Source organism: Panulirus ornatus, chromosome 70 (assembly GCF_036320965.1).
Source record: "Panulirus ornatus isolate Po-2019 chromosome 70, ASM3632096v1, whole genome shotgun sequence".
In the NCBI taxonomy this organism is placed as follows: domain Eukaryota; kingdom Metazoa; phylum Arthropoda; class Malacostraca; order Decapoda; family Palinuridae; genus Panulirus; species Panulirus ornatus.
The window spans coordinates 4,079,631-4,098,990 of NC_092293.1; positions in this window are offsets into that span (position 1 = coordinate 4,079,631).

Below are 19,360 nucleotides of genomic sequence, written 5' to 3' on the forward strand. Positions count from 1 at the left end.
AATTGTTAAAGTCGTTCAGCAACTGTCATTCATCACGCAATGATTATGTTACACCGGACACTTTATTAGCTAGTGTCCATTGTGGAAGTCCATGCAAGATTCTGTGTACCATATATTAGATATAAACACAGCAACTGTGTCAAACATGAACAAGAGACATTTACTGGAAAACAGTAATATCTTGTGACCTCTAGACACTCATTCTCTCCCTCTGCTACACCTCCCAGTCTCCCTAACACCCCAACCATGTTTTCACCCAACCTTCTCTGGCCGGTGATATCGCTGCCTTTACACGTCTGTGATTACCTCTGATCAGATGATAAAAATCAGTCTTGCTTTCCCTTATAATACTTGCACTAACTATTTGCACCTGCAACACTTAATAGATCACGTCACTCTACTGTGTTCCACGTCCCCTTGCTCCTCCCCCTTTACAGTGTTACCAGCAAAGTTGACATATATATACTCGGTATGTGTATGTCGAAGTGTATGACCTTTGACCTTTTATGTTGCTATCATTGCTAACGACTGTACACCATATTGTGCCCTTTTTCAAATACACATTTATTCTCTGTATAAATGTATTCTTTATGTATATAATGTAAGTCTAAAATGTTTTATCACTTACCCATGTATACGTGTCAATGTTAAGATGATATTCTGTATGACTTAATTATACCTGCTTTGTATTACACAAACGTTGTTACCTATGTTACTATCAGTATACTGTATGACTTATACCTGCTTTGTATTACACAAACGTTGTAACCTATGTTACTATCAGTATACTGTATGACTTATGTTATACCTGCTTTGTATTACACAAACGTTGTTACCTGTTACTATCAGTATATTGTATGACTTATGTTATACCTGCTTTGTATTACACAAACGTTGTTATCTATGTTACTATCAATATCGCTTAGTATACTGTACTTGATGTGTCCTAGACCTCCCACCTCTGACTGCAGTGTGCACTTGGGGTCCCTGAGCCTACACAGAACCCCCGTCACTCTCCTGTGTTGATGTATTTTACCCACAGTGCGCTCTATACTGGCCTCCACCTACCCCTGCATATGTATGTACACTTCACTCATACAATCATTGACATGCTTTTTCTATGCATATCAAGACAATAATCTTTCTTTTAATAAAAGAAATAACATTTATTGAATTGTAACAAACTTACCTCAATCTTCAACATTATCAACATCACGAGCAGGTTTCTCAACTAATTGGATTATGGAACTATCAAGCAAATCTACGTGGATCCGCACCCGAAGCTGGTGGAAAGAGACATTCGCCCCAACCTTGCACTTAAGTCTTTTACGACAGAATCTTGTTCATCACAAATTTCTGCAAACTGATCATAAAATCTGTCGCCTTTCTCTGGTGTTTACCCTACTGTTATTTTCTTACGAAGCTCATCTTTAATCTATGCAAAATGAAATCGACATTCCCATCGGGTACATTTTATTCATCACAAGATTGAGATGATCTTTAACAAAGGCCAAACATTACCGCCTACATTATTTACCATGTTTTTATTAAAAATTATACCCTGGAATTGCGTATTAGACAAAGAAGTCTATCTATTTTATATCAAACCAAGATTCAGAAATAACAATCACATAATATCTTCTACAGATGCTTTCTCAGACTCTGACATTTAGTTACGTAGCCTCCGAACATTAACAATACTTTATGTCATGAACCAATGACAGTAAAACAATGCACAGTTCAATATTAGTATTAGGTGCAGCGACAAGTGTAACACTGCAAACTGTTGCCACTCGTTACCACCACACATAAGTATTAAGGTTTTCTACACAGTCTAATGGCAATAAACACACAACTTACCTACAGTGAGCTTATTTTAGGGAAAATTCACTTTCCTTCAGGAGTTTCGTCACATTTGCTTGCAGCCAGTAACCTGAGTTCTCCTGGCTTAATGTTGAGGCTCTACATGTACTGTACTGTACGTCTGTACTTACCGCCGTGTATAGTTAATTTTCTATTAAAGTAACATGTGTGCTGCTGTTGCTTTCATATGGAGATGCAAGTGAAATGACATACACTACTGATCAAGCAAGTAAAAAAAAAGAAAAGATTGATTAAAAGGTAATTTATTTCTTTGATAACATATCACTCATACAATAAACACGGTAAATCAATACTTTTTTAAAAAATTATTGATATTTCTATAGTGAGAACTTTTATAAAACAATTAATCACTTGCACGGTTTACTTAGGCCATAATGTTTAGATATGATCAAAAGGTTGTGGACATAAAGTTACATAAGTCGCAGACACCCACCAGAGATGATCATATGTGAGCAAGAGCGTGACACCTGTGTTACTATAAACCAGACCTGGGAGTGAGGCAGTATGCCTCCCACACACTAGACCAGGCACTGGGCTGCTGTGTCCCGCACTCAACATGGATGGTACAAGATAATGAATTTCCCATAAGCCAAGCATAATGTCCTCAAACATCAAGACTGGCAACGTGTCTCTGTAAACCAGACCTGCAGAGAAGCTTGGCGATTGTGTCACTACACAACAGGCTTAGCACTGTGGTACTGTGTCACTAGGCACAGCACCTGGCACAAGGGTCCTGTGGCACCACACATACACTAAATCTGTGGTAGTGTCTCACCACACACCACACCTGTCACGAGGGTCCTGTACCACCATACCACACCTACACTAACACTGGGGTACTGATGTCACCAGACACCTCACCGTAGTGAAGGAAAGTCTTGTAGGTCGGCATTGAGGGTGAGTAGTGTAGGCGGGTGGCGAAGGAAGTCAGTGTTGGCACTACAGCGCTGCACCACCACACCTACACCAACACTGGGGTACTGTGTTACCACACACCCACATGGCACTAGGACGATGTAACACCACATCAACACTGACACTGGGGTACTGTCACCAGACACCCACATAGCACTAGGACGGTGTAACACAATACCTACACTGACACTGGGGTACTGTCACCAGACACCCACATAGCATTAGGACGGTGTAACACCACACCAACACTGACACTGGGGTACTGTGTCACCACACACCACATCTGACACTAAAATATTTTATGTCACACTGACCAGTATTGCACTGGCACTGAGGTACTCTGTTCCTCACATACCAAACCTGGCAGGTAGTACCACACACCGCAAGCTTGTACCGGGATGAGGATACTGTGATAAGAGTTCCGTATCTCTGCTTGGGTATGGCGTTCCTTCACACATCACATCTCACACATAGGTATTGTGTCCCTCACACACCAGACGTAGCACTGGGGAACTGTTCCTGCACACCACACCTGGAGCTGGGATCCTGTTTTCCCACATCCTGAACAATAATGAACATAACTCTCAGCACTGGTAGGCTTCCTGTAGATCTTAAAGAATAACTAATCAAAATACCTAATTATCACCACATTAAGGAAGGGTGATTTGCCTTTGTGTTTCCATTTAGTCTTAAACTTGATGGTGGGATGAATCGTAATTCATTAAAGAACACATCACGATCTTGGTAAGATGGCTATAAAGACCACATATCGTTAACGTATCTTAACCTTATTTTTGGACTGTTACTAACTGAAGTTTGGATCTCAGTCTCATAGTATTCCATGAATAAGTTACTGAGAATGGGAGTGAGGGAATTTATCATGGCTAAACCGAATTTCTTTCAATAAGAATCAGCCTCAGCAACTTGGAAAACGTTATTGTCAACAAAGTTTTATTAAATCAATGAAAGTTTTTGAGGGTAGGGGCATCTCAGCTACGTTAAAGGAAGAAGAATCTCGCCATATAATGTAAATAATAGATTAGATTTTGCTAAGAGGGCTTGGATCATTTATTTGCCTGATCATGAACTTCTTAGGTTTAATATCAATTTCTCTTTACCAAAGTCTATATTGATGAAACCATTGCTTACTTAACCCTAAACACTATTGTCAATAATGGGGAATGGTTTTACTTTCCTCGGGTCCAACAGACACAGAGGGGAAAAAGATCTCATTACGATTTACTAAACAAATTACATGGACTTAAGCTTTAATTTACCTTATTGAAATATACGAGTAAAGACAACAAATTCAATTCCCTTCGAACAATTACCAGTTTAAGATTTGCTTGGGCAAAGATAGTGATTTAGATAGAATCCTATCTAAGCCTCTCCTTGATGAACTAGCTAAAAAAAAACTACTAAATCGTTCAGGACCGCTGCCCCTTCAAGCTAGATGTACTATTATTGCCTACAATGTTGATGAATCTATCTTGTCCCTCAGCCCTTCGGAGATTGTTGAAGCCATCAATGGCGAAAACAATGACGTTAATGTCATCAACGTCTATAAACCGAATAACTCCAGATCAATAAAGATACAATGTTCAAACCCGACCGAGGCCGATCGCCTGCTCTCCCGGGGAGTCCTGTTCCCCATGATCTCTGTGCCTGCAAAATCCCTGAAGAAAGATGAACATCTCGACGTACAACAATGTTTCAAATGTCTGAAATACGGACATGAGACTAAGAACTGTAAAGAACCCCACCAAACCTGTAGTCAATACGCGGAAACTGGTCATGGTTTTCGTGAGTGCAAGGCTCAGGCAGCGAAGTGTGTCAACTGTAAAGGTAGACATGTTGCTGTACCTGGGCTGTGCCAACGTAAGAAGGAGCAACTCCGCGTAGTGCGTCAGGCACGTTGATTAGTTTTGCAAACAATGCGCCTTCTTGTCCACATAATAAGTCTATGATACACTAGTTGTCTGTCTTGGACAATCGCATGTTTGCCAAATGGCCTCCTAGCTACGTTTATTCGTTATATATCAACTAACTGTTATATATATATATATATATATATATATATATATATATATATATATATATATATATATATATATATATATATATATGTATATATATATATATATATATATATATATATATATATATATATATATATATATATATATATATATATATATATATATATATATATATATATATATATATATATATATGTATATATATATATATATACATATATATATATATATATATATATATATATATATATATATATATATATATATATATATATATATATATATATAGCCAACCTGTGTTTACGAGGTACTCAGGTTGTTTGAGTTGGCGAATGGCAGGGGCTCTTGACGTAAACAATTACTGAGGGATTTCAAATGTAAAGTCATGACAGTTTACAGTTTCACATATTACCACATTCTTTCCCACCTGTAACAAAGTTCACAAGGAATAATCTTAGAGATGTTTAGGGGCATGTCATGCTCTCTCAGATCTATAAACTTGCACTGGTGAAGACATTTGATCAGACATAGTAGGATGTTTCTGAGTGGTGCTTTCTTGACATGGAGGCTCCAGGTTCTCACCAATATCTGATATTTCTTGATTGTTCAGTGGCTGAGACTCAGAGGGATTAGTATACACACTGTCACTTCTGTCACCAGTCAAAGGTGCATGATGCCTTAATGAAATGGTAGTTACTCTGCCATCTGGAAGCTTGACATAATGAAATGGTAGTTACTCTGCCATCTGGAAGCTTGACATAATGAAATGGTAGTTACTCTGCCATCTGGAAGCTTGACATAATGAAATGGTAGTTACTCTGCCATCTGGAAGCTTGACATAATGAAATGGTAGTTACTCTGCCATCTGGAAGCTTGACATAATGAAATGGTAGTTACTCTGCCATCTGGAAGCTTGACATAATGAAATGGTAGTTACTCTGCCATCTGGAAGCTTGACATAATGAAATGGTAGTTACTCTGCCATCTGGAAGCTTGACATAGGCATACTCAAGATTGGCTTCCAATATTTCAACCTCACCCACCAGGGATTGTTCTTGCTATCCCACGTTTGCTGTCTTTAAGGGGGCCGGGCCTTTATGAATGAGCCTTGTAGGTAATATTCAGCCTGATGTGGACCTCCTAGAATGCTGAAAGAAATGCTAGTGCGGTGTACAGTTAGTAGAAGTGCACAACAATGATCAGATAGAATGGAGTGCATCTGGGAGAACTGTTTCCCACTGAGATACATCAAGGTTCTCTGTTCTGAGAGCCAGCATTATGATCTTCCATATAATTCCAATATACCTTTTGACCTGTCATTACCCCTAGGGTTGTAGGGAGTAGTACGACTGGTAGCTACCCATTTCTATTATGCAAAATCCTTTAGCTCTCCTGACATGAAGGCACACCTTTGTCAGAGTGGATATTTGCTGGCATAACAAACATGGCAAACATCTGTATCAAACATCTGATAACAGTTCTGATAGTCATGTTAGGGCTAGGGAAGACAATTGGAAACCATGAGAATTCATCAAGGACAGTATTTCTTGATTGTGATGGAAGTGGGCCTTTAAAATCCAAGTTCAGCCTTTTGTACAACTGGGTTGCCTTAATCAGTAGGCCAGAGTCCGATTTGTAGAACTGAAGTTTGAGTTCAGAGCATATTTGACGAGGCAGTGATTCTTTTATCATCATCGATAGAATAGGGCAGATTTCAACCACGGACAAAGGCACCATTCAAAACACTCCGGGGTGGCAAAGGTTTTCATGTAGTTCCCTGAGTTTATCTGTAGTAGTAGCACTACACACATGTGAGAGTGCATCAGAAGGAGTATCTTCTTTACCTCGGCAGCACACAATATGGTTTTTGATTTTGCTAGCAGATTTAGGGTCGAACATGAACTCCACACCGAGCTGATCTGTAATAAGCTTAAAGTGATGTCCAACAAGATAGTGTTTCCACTTTCTAAGGGCTTTTACTGAGGCATATGCTTCTTTCTCTTCAGGGGAATGTTTCTGTTCACTATTAGAAAGAGTATGAGAGAAGAATGCTACTGGACGACCATTCTGAGATAGTGTGGCAGTTATAGCATGGCCTGAAGCATCGGTTTCCATAGTGAAAGGAGACGTAGGGTCAATAGCTTTTACCACAGAATCCGCAATATCTTTAAGTTCTCAAAAGTTAGTTCTGCATCAGTAGACACAGTAAATACATCAGCATGCAAGAGAGGATGGATCTTTTCAGAAAAATTAAGTATCTAACGGGAGTAATGTGCAAGCATCCCCATTGATCTCTGTAAGGAAGCAGTATCCTTAGGGAGTGAAAGATTTAACATTGAATGAAGGCGCTCTGGGTATGGTCTGATCACTCCCTCTTTTACAAGTACCCTAGAAAAATTATGGCTTATAAAATCACATGTTATCCCTGGGGATAGGGGAGAAACAATACTTCCCACGTATTCCCTGCGTGTCATAGAAGGCAACTAAAAGGGGAGGGAGCGGGAGGCTAGAAAATCGTCCCCTCTCGTTTTTTTTTTTAATTTTCCAAAAGAAGGAACAGAGAAGGGCATTAGGTGAGGATATTCCCCCAAAGGCCCAGTCCTCTGTTCTTAACGCTACCTCGCTAACACGGGAAATGGCAAATAGTTTGAAAAAAAAAATATACATATATTTACAGAGTTATAAGTTTGTTGAGTATTTCTGGTAAATTATATGGGAGGGTATTGATTGAGAGGGTGAAGGCATGTACAAAGCATCAGATTGGGGAAGAGCAGTGTGGTTTCAGAAGTGGTAGAGGATGTGTGGATCAGGTGTTTGCTTTGAAGAATGTATGTGAGAAATACTTAGAAAAGCAAATGGATTTTTATGTAGCATTTATGGATCTCCAGAAGGCATATGATAGACTTGATAGAAATGCTCTGTGGAAGGTATTAAGAATATAGGGTGTGGGAGGCAAGTTGTTAGAAGCAGTGAAAAGTTTTTATCGAGGATGCAAGGTATGTGTACGTGTAAGAAGAGAGGAAAGTGATTGGTTCTCAGTGAATGTAGGTTTGCGGCAGGGGTGTGTGATGTCTCCATGGTTGTTTAATTTGTTTATGGATGAGGTTGTTAGGGAGGTGAATGCAAGAGTTTTGGAAAGAGGGGCAAGTATGAAGTCTGTTGTGGATGAAAGAGCTTGGGAAGTGAGTCAGTTGTTGTTCGCTGATGATACAGCGCTGGTGGCTGGTTCATGTGAGAAACTGCAGAAGCTGGTGACTGAGTTTGGTAAAGTGTGTGAAAGAAGAAAGTTAAGAGTAAATGTGAATAAGAGCAAGGTTATTAGGTACAGTAGGGTTGAGGGTCAAGTCAATTGGGAGGTAAGTTTGAATGGGGAAAAACTGGAGGAATTAAAGTGTTTTAGATATCTGGGAGTGGATCTGGCAGCGGATGGAACCATGGAAGCGGAAGTGAATCATAGGGTGGGGGAGGGGCCGAAAATTTTGGGAGCCTTGAAGAATGTGTGGAAGTCGAGAACATTATCTCGGAAAGCAAAAATGGGTATGTTTGAAGGAATAGTGGTTCCAACAATGTTGTATGGTTGCGAGGTGTGGGACATGGATAGAGTTGTGCGCAGGAGGGTGGATGTGCTGGAAATGAGATGTTTGAGGACAATGTGTTGTGTGAGGTGGTTTGATCGAGTAAGTAATGTAAGGGTAAGAGAGATGTGTGGAAATAAAAAGAGCGTTGTTGAGAGAGCAGAAGAGGGTGTTTTGAAATTGTTTGGGCACATGGAGAGAATGAGTGAGGAAAGATTGATCAAGAGGATATATGTGTCGGAGGTGGAGGGAACGAGGAGAAGTGGGAGACCAAACTGGAGGTGGAAAGATGGAGTGAAAAAGATTTTGAGTGATCGGGGCCTGAACATGCAGGAGGGTGAAAGGCGGGCAAGGAATAGAGTGAATTGGATCGTTGTGGTATACCGGGGTTGCTGCTGTCAGTGGATTGAATCAGGGCATGTGAAGCGTCTGGGGTAAACCATGGAAAGTTGTGTTGGGCCTGGATGTGGAAAGGGAGCTGTGGTTTCGGGCATTATTGCATGACAGCTAGAGACTGAGTGTGAACGAATGGGGCCTTTGTTGTCTTTTCCTAGCGCTACCTCGCACACATGAGGGGGGGGGATGGTATTCCATGTGTGGCGAGGTGGCGATGGGAATGAATAAAGGCAGACAGTGAGAATTGTGTGCATGGATATATATGTATGTGTTTGTGTGTGTATATATATATGTGTACATTGAGATGTATAGGTATGTATATTTGAGTGTGGGAACGTGTATGTATATACATGTGTATGGGGGTGGGTTGGGCCATTTCTCTCGTCTGTTTCCTTGCGCTACCTCGCAAACGCGGGAGACAGCGACAAAGCAAAACAGATAAAAAAATAAAATATATATATGTATATATATATATATATATATATATATATATATATATATATATATATATATATATATATATATATATATATATATGTATGTATATATTCTTCTTTTACACTATTCGCCATTTCCCGCGTTAGCGAGTTTGCGCCAAGAACAGAGAACTGGGCCCCTGAGGGAATATTCTCACCTGGCCCCCTTCTCTGTTCCTTCTTTTGGAAAATCAAAAAAGAAATAATGAGAGGGGAGGATTTCCAGCCCCCGCTCCCTCCCCTCGCCTTCTACGACACGCAGGGAATACGTGGGAAGTATTCTTTCTCCCCTATCCCCAGGGATATGTACATATATATATATATATATATATATATATATATATATATATATATATATATATATTTGGATATATGGATTTGTATGTAGCACTTATGGATCTGGAGAAGGTATATGATAGAGTTGATAGAGATGCTCTGTGGAAGGTGTTAAGAATATATGGTGTGGGAGGCAAGTTGTTAGAAGCAGTGAAAAGTTTTTATCGAGGATGTAAGGCATGTGTACGTGTAGGAAGAGAGGAAAGTGATTGGTTCTCAGTGAATGTAGGTTTGCGGCAGGGGTGTGTGATGTCTCCATGGTTGTTTAATTTGTTTATGGATGTGGTTGTTAGGGAGGTGAATGCAAGAGTTTTGGAAAGAGGGGCAAGTATGAAGTCTGTTGTGGATGAGAGAGCTTGGGAAGTGAGTCAGTTGTTGTTCGCTGATGATACAGCGCTGGTGGCTGATTCATGTGAGAAACTGCAGAAGCTGGTGACGGAGTTTGGTAAAGTGTGTGAAAGAAGAAAGTTAAGAGTAAATGTGAATAAGACCAAGGTAATTAGGTACAGTAGGGTTGAGGGTCAAGTCAATTGGGAGGTAAGTTTGAATGGAGAAAAACTGGAGGAAGTAAAGTGTTTTAGATATCTGGGAGTGGATCTGGCAGCGGATGGAACCATGAAAGCTGAAGTGGATCATAGGGTGGGGGAGGGGGCGAAAATCCTGGGAGCCTTGAAGATTGTGTGGAAGTCGAGAACATTATCTCGGAAAGCAAAAATGGGTATGTTTGAAGGAATAGTGGTTCCAACAATGTTGTATGGTTGCGAGGCGTGGGCTATGGATACAGTTGTGCGCAGGAGGATGGATGTGCTGGAAATGAGATGTTTGAGGACAATGTGTGGTGTGAGGTGGTTTGATCGAGTAAGTAACGTAAGGGTAAGAGAGATGTGTGGAAATAAAAAGAGCGTGGTTGAGAGAGCAGAAGAGGGTGTTTTGAAATGGTTTGGTCACATGAAGAGAATGAGTGAGGAAAGATTGACCAAGAGGATATATGTGTCGGAGGTGGAGGGAACGAGGAGAAGAGGGAGACCAAATTGGAGGTGGAAAGATGGAGTGAAAAAGATTTTGTGTGATCGGGGCCTGAACATGCAGGAGGGTGAAAGGAGGGCAAGGAATAGATTGAATTGGATCGATGTGGTATATCGGGTTTGACGTGCTGTCAGTGGATTGAATCAGGGCATGTGAAGCGTCTGGGGCAAACCATGGAAAGCTGTGTAGGTATGTATATTTGCGTGTGTGGACGTATGTATATACATGTGTATGGGGGTGGGTTGGGCCATTTCTTTCGTCTGTTTCCTTGCGCTACCTCGCAAACGCGGGAGACAGCGACAAAGCAAAAAAAAAAAAAAAATATATATATATATATATATATATTTGCCATTGTACAAAGGCAAAGGGGATAAGAGTGAGTGCTCAAATTACAGAGGTATAAGTTTGTTGAGTATTCCTGGTAAATTATATGGGAGGGTATTGATTGAGAGGGTGAAGGCATGTACAGAGCATCAGATTGGGGAAGAGCAGTGTGGTTTCAGAAGTGGTAGAGGATGTGTGGATCAGGTGTTTGCTTTGAAGAATGTATGTGAGAAATACTTAGAAAAGCAAATGGATTTGTATGTAGCATTCATGGATCTGGAGAAGGCATATGATAGAGTTGATAGAGATGCTCTGTGGAAGGTATTAAGAATATATGGTGTGGGAGGCAAGTTGTTAGAAGCAGTGAAAAGTTTTTATCGAGGATGTAAGGCATGTGTACGTGTAGGAAGAGAGGAAAGTGATTGGTTCTCAGTGAATGTAGGTTTGCGGCAGGGGTGTGTGATGTCTCCATGGTTGTTTAATTTGTTTATGGATGGGGTTGTTAGGGAGGTAAATGCAAGAGTCTTGGAAAGAGGGGCAAGTATGAAGTCTGTTGGGGATGAGAGAGCTTGGGAAGTGAGTCAGTTGTTGTTCGCTGATGATACAGCGCTGGTGGCGGATTCATGTGAGAAACTGCAGAAGCTGGTGACGGAGTTTGGTAAAGTGTGTGGAAGAAGAAAGTTAAGAGTAAATGTGAATAAGAGCAAGGTTATTAGGTACAGTAGGGCTGAGGGTGAAGTCAATTGGGAGGTGAGTTTGAATGGTGAAAAACTGGAGGAAGTGAAGTGTTTTAGATATCTGGGAGTGGATCTGTCAGCGGATGGAACCATGGAAGCGGAAGTGGATCATAGGGTGGGGGAGGGGGCGAAAATTTTGGGAGCCTTGAAAAATGTGTGGAAGTCGAGAACATTATCCCGGAAAGCAAAAATGGGTATGTTTGAAGGAATAGTAGTTCCAACAATGTTGTATGGTTGCGAGGCGTGGGCTATGGATAGAGTTGTGCGCAGGAGGATGGATGTGCTGGAAATGAGATGTTTGAGGACAATGTGTGGTGTGAGGTGGTTTGATCGAGTAAGTAACGTAAGGGTAAGAGAGATGTGTGGAAATAAAAAGAGCGTGGTTGAGAGAGCAGAAGAGATTGTTTTAAAATGGTTTGGGCACATGGAGAGAATGAGTGAGGAAAGATTGACCAAGAGGATATATGTGTCGGAGGTGGAGGGAACGAGGAGAAGAGGGAGACCAAATTGGAGGTGGAAAGATGGAGTGAAAAAGATTTTGTGTGATCGGGGCCTGAACATGCAGGAGGGTGAAAGGAGGGCAAGGAATAGAGTGAATTGGAGCGATGTGGTATACAGGGGTTGACGTGCTGTCAGTGGATTGAATCAAGGCATGTGAAGCGTCCGGGGTAAACCATGGAAAGCTGTGTAGGTATATATATTTGTGTGTGTGGACGTGTGTATGTACATGTGTATGGGGGGGGTTGGGCCATTTCTTTCGTCTGTTTCCTTGCGCTACCTCGCAATACGCGGGAGACAGCGACAAAGTATAAAAAAAAAAAAAAAAAAAAAAAAAAATATATATGAAACAGGAGTTGTGGGAGTATGTGATAGAATGTAAGAAAGTAAATTCTCGATTAATATGGGTAAAATTGAAAGTTGATGGAGAGAGGTGGGTGATTATTGGTGCATATGCACCTGGGCATGAGAAGAAAGATCATGAGAGGCAAGTGTTTTGGGAGCAGCTAAATGAGTGTGTTAGCGGTTTTGATGCACGAGACCGGGTTATAGTGATGGGTGATTTGAATGCAAAGGTGAGTAATGTGGCAGTTGAGGGAATAATTGGTATGCATGGGGTGTTCAGTGTTGTAAATGGAAATGGTGAAGAGCTTGTAGATTTATGTGCTGAAAAAGGACTGATGATTGGGAATACCTGGTTTAAAAAGCGAGATATACATAAGTATACTTATGTAAGTAGGAGAGATGGCCAGAGAGCGTTATTGGATTACGTGTTAATTGACAGTTGTGCGAAAGAGAGACTTTTGGATGTTAATGTGCTGAGAGGTGCAACTGGAGGGATGTCTGATCATTATCTTGTGGAGGCTAAGGTGAAGATTAGTATGGGTTTTCAGAAAAGAGGAGTGAATGTTGGGGTGAAGAAGGTGGTGAGAGTAAGTGAGCTTGGGAAGGAGACCTGTGTGGGGAAGTACCTGGAGAGACTGTGTACAGAATGGAAAAAGGTGAGAACAATGGAAGTAAGGGGAGTCGGGGAGGAATGGGATGTATTTAGGGAATCAGTGATGGATTGCGCAAAAGATGCTTGTGGCATGAGAAGAGTGGGAGGTGGGCTGTTTAGAAAGGGTAGTGTGTGGTGGGATGAAGAAGTAAGAGTATTAGTGAAAGAGAAGAGAGAGGCATTTGGACGATTTTTGCAGGGAAAAAATGCAATTGAGTGGGAGAAGTATAAAAGAAAGAGACAGGAGGTCAAGAGAAAGGTGCAAGAGGTGATAAAAAGGGCAAATGAGAGTTGGGGTGAGAGACTATCATTAAATTTTAGGGAGAATAAAAAGATGTTCTGGAAGGAGGTAAATAGGGTGCGTAAGACAAGGGAGCAAATGGGAACTTCAGTGAAGGGCGTAAATGGGGAGGTGATAACAAGTAGCGGTGATGTGAGAAGGAGATGGAATGAGTATTTTGAAGGTTTGTTGAATGTGTCTGATGACAGAGTGGCAGATATAGGGTGTTTTGGTCGAGGTGGTGTGCAAAGTGAGAGGGTTAGGGAAAATGATTTGGTAAACAGAGAAGAGGTAGTAAAAGCTTTGCGGAAGATGAAAGCCGGCAAGGCAGCAGGTTTGGATGGTATTGCAGTGGAATTTATTAAGAAAGGGGGTGACTGTATTGTTGACTGGTTGGTAAGGTTATTTAATGTATGTATGACTCATGGTGAGGTGCCTGAGGATTGGCGGAATGCGTGCATAGTGCCATTGTACAAAGGCAAAGGGGATAAGAGTGAGTGCTCAAATTACAGAGGTATAAGTTTGTTGAGTATTCCTGGTAAATTATATGGGAGGGTATTGATTGAGAGGGTGAAGGCATGTACAGAGCATCAGATTGGGGAAGAGCAGTGCGGTTTCAGAAGTGGTAGAGGATGTGTGGATCAGGTGTTTGCTTTGAAGAATGTATGTGAGAAATACTTAGAAAAGCAAATGGATTTGTATGTAGCATTTATGGATCTGGAGAAGGCATATGATAGAGTTGATAGAGATGCTCTGTGGAAGGTATTAAGAATATATGGTGTGGGAGGCAAGTTGTTAGAAGCAGTGAAAAGTTTTTATCGAGGATGTAAGGCATGTGTACGTGTAGGAAGAGAGGAAAGTGATTGGTTCTCAGTGAATGTAGGTTTGCGGCAGGGGTGTGTGATGTCTCCATGGTTGTTTAATTTGTTTATGGATGGGGTTGTAAAGGAGGTAAATGCAAGAGTCCTGGAAAGAGGGGCAAATATGAAGTCTGTTGGGGATGAGAGAGCTTGGGAAGTGAGTCAATTGTTGTTCGCTGATGATACAGCGCTGGTGGCTGATTCATGTGAGAAACTGCAGAAGCTGGTGACTGAGTTTGGTAAAGTGTGTGGAAGAAGAAAGTTGAGAGTAAATGTGAATAAGAGCAAGGTTATTAGGTACAGTAGGGGTGAGGGTCAAGTCAATTGGGAGGTGAGTTTGAATGGAGAAAAACTGGAGGAAGTGAAGTGTTTTAGATATCTGGGAGTGGATCTGTCAGCGGATGGAACCATGGAAGCGGAAGTGGATCATAGGGTGGGGGAGGGGGCGAAAATTTTGGGAGCCTTGAAAAATGTGTGGAAGTCGAGAACATTATCTCGGAAAGCAAAAATGGGTATGTTTGAGGGAATAGTGGTTCCAACAATGCTGTATGGTTGCGAGGCGTGGGCTATGGATAGAGATGTGCGCAGGAGGATGGATGTGCTGGAAATGAGATGTTTGAGGACAATGTGTGGTGTGAGGTGGTTTGATCGAGTAAGTAACGTAAGGGTAAGAGAGATGTGTGGAAATAAAAAGAGCGTGGTTGAGAGAGCAGAAGAGGGTGTTTTGAAATGGTTTGGGCACATGGAGAGAATGAGTGAGGAGAGATTGACCAAGAGGATATATGTGTCGGAGGTGGAGGGAACGAGGAGAAGAGGGAGACCAAATTGGAGGTGGAAAGATGGAGTGAAAAAGATTTTGTGTGATCGGGGCCTGAACATGCAGGAGGGTGAAAGGAGGGCAAGAAATAGAGTGAATTGGAGTCATGTGGTATACAGGGGTTGACGTGCTGTCAGTGGATTGAAGCAAGGCATGTGAAGCGTCTGGGGTAAACCATGGAAAGCTGTGTAGGTATGTATATTTGCGTGTGTGGACGTGTGTATGTACATGTGTATGGGGGGGAGGGGTTGGGCCATTTCTTTCGTCTGTTTCCTTGCGCTACCTCGCAAACGCGGGAGACAGCGACAAAAAAAAAAAAAAAAAAAAATATATATATATATATATATATATATATATATATATATATATATATATATATATATATATATATATATATATATATATATGTTATATTTTATTGCTGTCTCCCGCGTTAGCGAGGTAGCGCAAGGAAACAGACGAAAGAGTGGCCCAACTTATTCTTATGCACATGTATATACATAAACGCCCACACACGCACATGTACATACCTATACATTTCAACGTATATATACACATACATGCACAGACATATACATATAAGCACATGTACATATTCATACATGCTGTTTTCTTCTATTCCATCGCCACCCCGCCACACATGAAATGACAACCCCACACCCCGCGTGCGCGCGCGAGGTAGCGCTGGGAAAAGACAACAAAGGCCAAATTCCTTCACACTCACAGTCTCTAGCTGTCATGTATAATGCACCGAAACTACATCTCCTACAGGCCCCACAAAACTTTCCATGGTTTACCCCAGACGCTTCACATGCCCTGGTTCAATCCATTGACAGCACGTCGACCCCGGTATACTACATCGTTCCGATTCACTCTATTCCTTGCACGCCTTTCACCCTCCTGCATGTTTATGCCTCGATCACTCAAAATCTTTTTCACTCCTTCTTTCCACCTCCAATCTGGTCTCCCACTTCTCGTTTCCTTCACCTCTGATACATATATTCTCTTTGATTTTGATTTTGACGAATTTTTTTGAGAAGTTTATGAAAACCAAACTTTACCAACAAGTCCAACAATTTACCGATCGCTTTCATTTCGCTTATACGAGAAATCGAGGTGTAGAGGATGTAACTCTGTGCTTTATTGATTATGTTCTCGAGCATATGAACAGATCTAATATAACCGATATACAACATTTTGTAGATTTTTCTAGCGCTTTTAACGCCATTCAGCATCATATAATGATGCATAAACTTAATAACATGGACGTCAATTCTAACTAAATTCTCTGGAATAATGTTTTCCTTACAGGAAGGCCTCAATATGTTCAATTTCTTACATGAAAAATTGAATATCATGATAACAAATACAAGTGGAGCACGGAGGTGGATGGTGTGGTCAGCCAGTATACTAGTGAGTGTTGGTGTCATGTTGGCCAGGTGGAGCACAGAGGTGGATGGTGTGGTCAGCCAGTATACTAGTGAGTGTTGGTGTCATGTTGGCCAGGTGGAGCACAGAGGTGGATGGTGTGATCAGCCAGTATACTAGTGAGTGTTGGTGTCATGTTGGCCAGGTGGAGCACAGAGGTGGATGGTGTGGTCAGCCAGTATACTAGTGAGTGTTGGTGTCATGTTGGCCAGGTGGAGCACAGAGGTGGATGGTGTGGTCAGCCAGTATACTAGTGAGTGTTGGTGTCATGTTCCAAGTTATGTATGCAGATGATGCCGTTCTCCTAAGTCAATGTACAAATGATGATGACGTGTATCCGGAAGTTGAACATTTTACGTTATGATGTAATGATAATGACCTTGAACTCAATGTTCAGAAAACAAATTATTGTAAATCACATTAGCTTACCAGTGGCTCAGGTACATTTATATGTTAGTGGTGAACTTGTAGAATCTGTGAAGGAATGTAATTACTTGAGAATGACTTTTCTTTCAATAGAAATATGGAGGCACTGTACACAAACGTAATTTCTAGAATGTATTTTGTAAGGAATCTTAGCAACCTTAAAATTAACACTAAAACTATAGATTTATTTTATACAGCTTTTATACAGTCAGTAATCTCATTATCATTCACATGTTGGTAGGCAAACTGGAATTCAGATCAAAACATAAATTGACAAAAGTTATCAAGAACTGCATTAAATTAGGAATACCAGTTTACTATTAGAAATATACACAAAATGTTAATGAGGTAATAAATTACCTACGATGAAAAGATATTGTGTTTAGGATTATGAAGAGCAAGGAAGAAAATAGACCCAGATGAGCCAGTGTCCGGGCTCGGCCACTCCTCCATATTGTGTCCCCGGTAGCCACTTGGGCAGCGCTACTGTGCGTCGACTTCCTATTGGTGGACCGCTGCTGCTCGTGATTCATGATTGGTCCTCTGCGGTCCAGTGGCTACTGTGATTGGTCCTCTGCGGTCCAGTGGCTACTGTGATTGGTCCTCCGTGGACCAGTGGTTACTGTGATACGTTCCTGTGGTATATTGATTAGGGCCGCAGTTGGCCGTGCTGTCTTACCTAACATAAACCTTCCTGGTACATGTATAATGGACACACGTAAAACATGTTATCTTGTCATATTTTTTCTTGAGAGAAATCTTAATAAACTTCAAAAACGGAAAGAGAAACACAAATGTCAAAACATGAATATATCTACTCACGTGTATAGTTATATTTCTACATCTAGATGAAACAGACGAATGTGTTACATATTTTGAAATGTTACTCAGGACTGAACGTATGTATATTGATAGATCTTAATAAGTGGGAGCAGTTAAGGTCAGAACTGGTAAAAGAGATCTTCCCTTATTTACCGTGTTTTTTTTGGCTTAGCTTAGCTCTTTAGCTTAGTGAAGCATTCCCCCATTTCCTCACCTAAATATCATTTGTGTTTATTTTCTGTGTTTACTCTTCTCTTTTTGTGTTTACAGACAAGTGGTTGTTGACCGGTATTTCTGGTGTTGCTGGACCACTGGTACATCTCACGAAGGTTGTTTGGACACAATTGTGCGACCATGTGAGAGGTGATGACAGTAGGAGAACTCCACCCAGCTTGGTACGTCCAACCGGCCCTACTGTGGGGCGCTTGTCTGTCTGATCAGCTGCCTCGTATATTGTCTTAGAGAAGATGTAAGGTGTTACAAGTACCTTTTGTGTGGGGTGGTACCACACGCCACCCCAGAATCTGGGGTCTAGCCCCAGTGGTATGGACTCCAGTAAGCCAACCACTCACTACTCCCGTAGTGGGTAGTGGTGATGACCGACCTACGCTGGACATTAAGTCCACAAATGCAGAATTTGTTATGTTACATGTGACCGGTTCAACGCTTCCCTCAACCCCTTCCTCATCAAGAAAGTGATTGATGGCCTGGCTCGATATTTCGCCTAAGGGCTGAGGAGTCTTATTCAAGAATTATTAACATCTTCATCCTAGCCGTAATGAACAGAAATAATTAACAGAGCTTTTATATCCCAGCTACAGTGAAGGAAATAAATACAACTGAGAGGAGATCAATTTCATACACATTGGTGGATGACTGATGGAAATTATTAAGTTCTTATTCGAATTTTGTCTTCTCTTGATTTTGTTGATTTTCATTGACCAGTAAATCTTGACCTGCACAAGGTAAGGCTGCCAATAACTTTTGCACATGTCATCCAAAAACTATATCACTACACATCTTGTGCTTTATATTTTGAAACACAGAATGAAGAAGTTTGATATACCTTACTTGGGTCTGGTCATGTAGTGATGTGCTGGCTATCCTTATTTGACAATTATGTTACACATGATAGGAAAGCTGTTTGGTAAAACTGGAGGGATGAAGGAACTTTATTTAATGGAAGTACCAGATACTTCTTGGTTCCTGTTCTCTACAGTCTGCTATATTGAAAACTATCTTGTGTTTGTTGATAAAACTTTATGAATATTTGATATTTATGTAAAAATTGGAGTGCATGAATGAATTAATATGAAATATACAATAATGAAAGAATACTTGTAAAATCTGGAGAAAATCTAAACTTTACATTTCAGAATAAAAACATTGCAGTTATATTTCTGCTTGAACATTACATTTCATTTCACATTCTATTATTTATGCCTCCTTTTCTCTATAAGTCCTCATGAATGAATGGAATGGCTACAAAAGCCAAAATGGGTTCAGAACTAATTCAGCTGATTT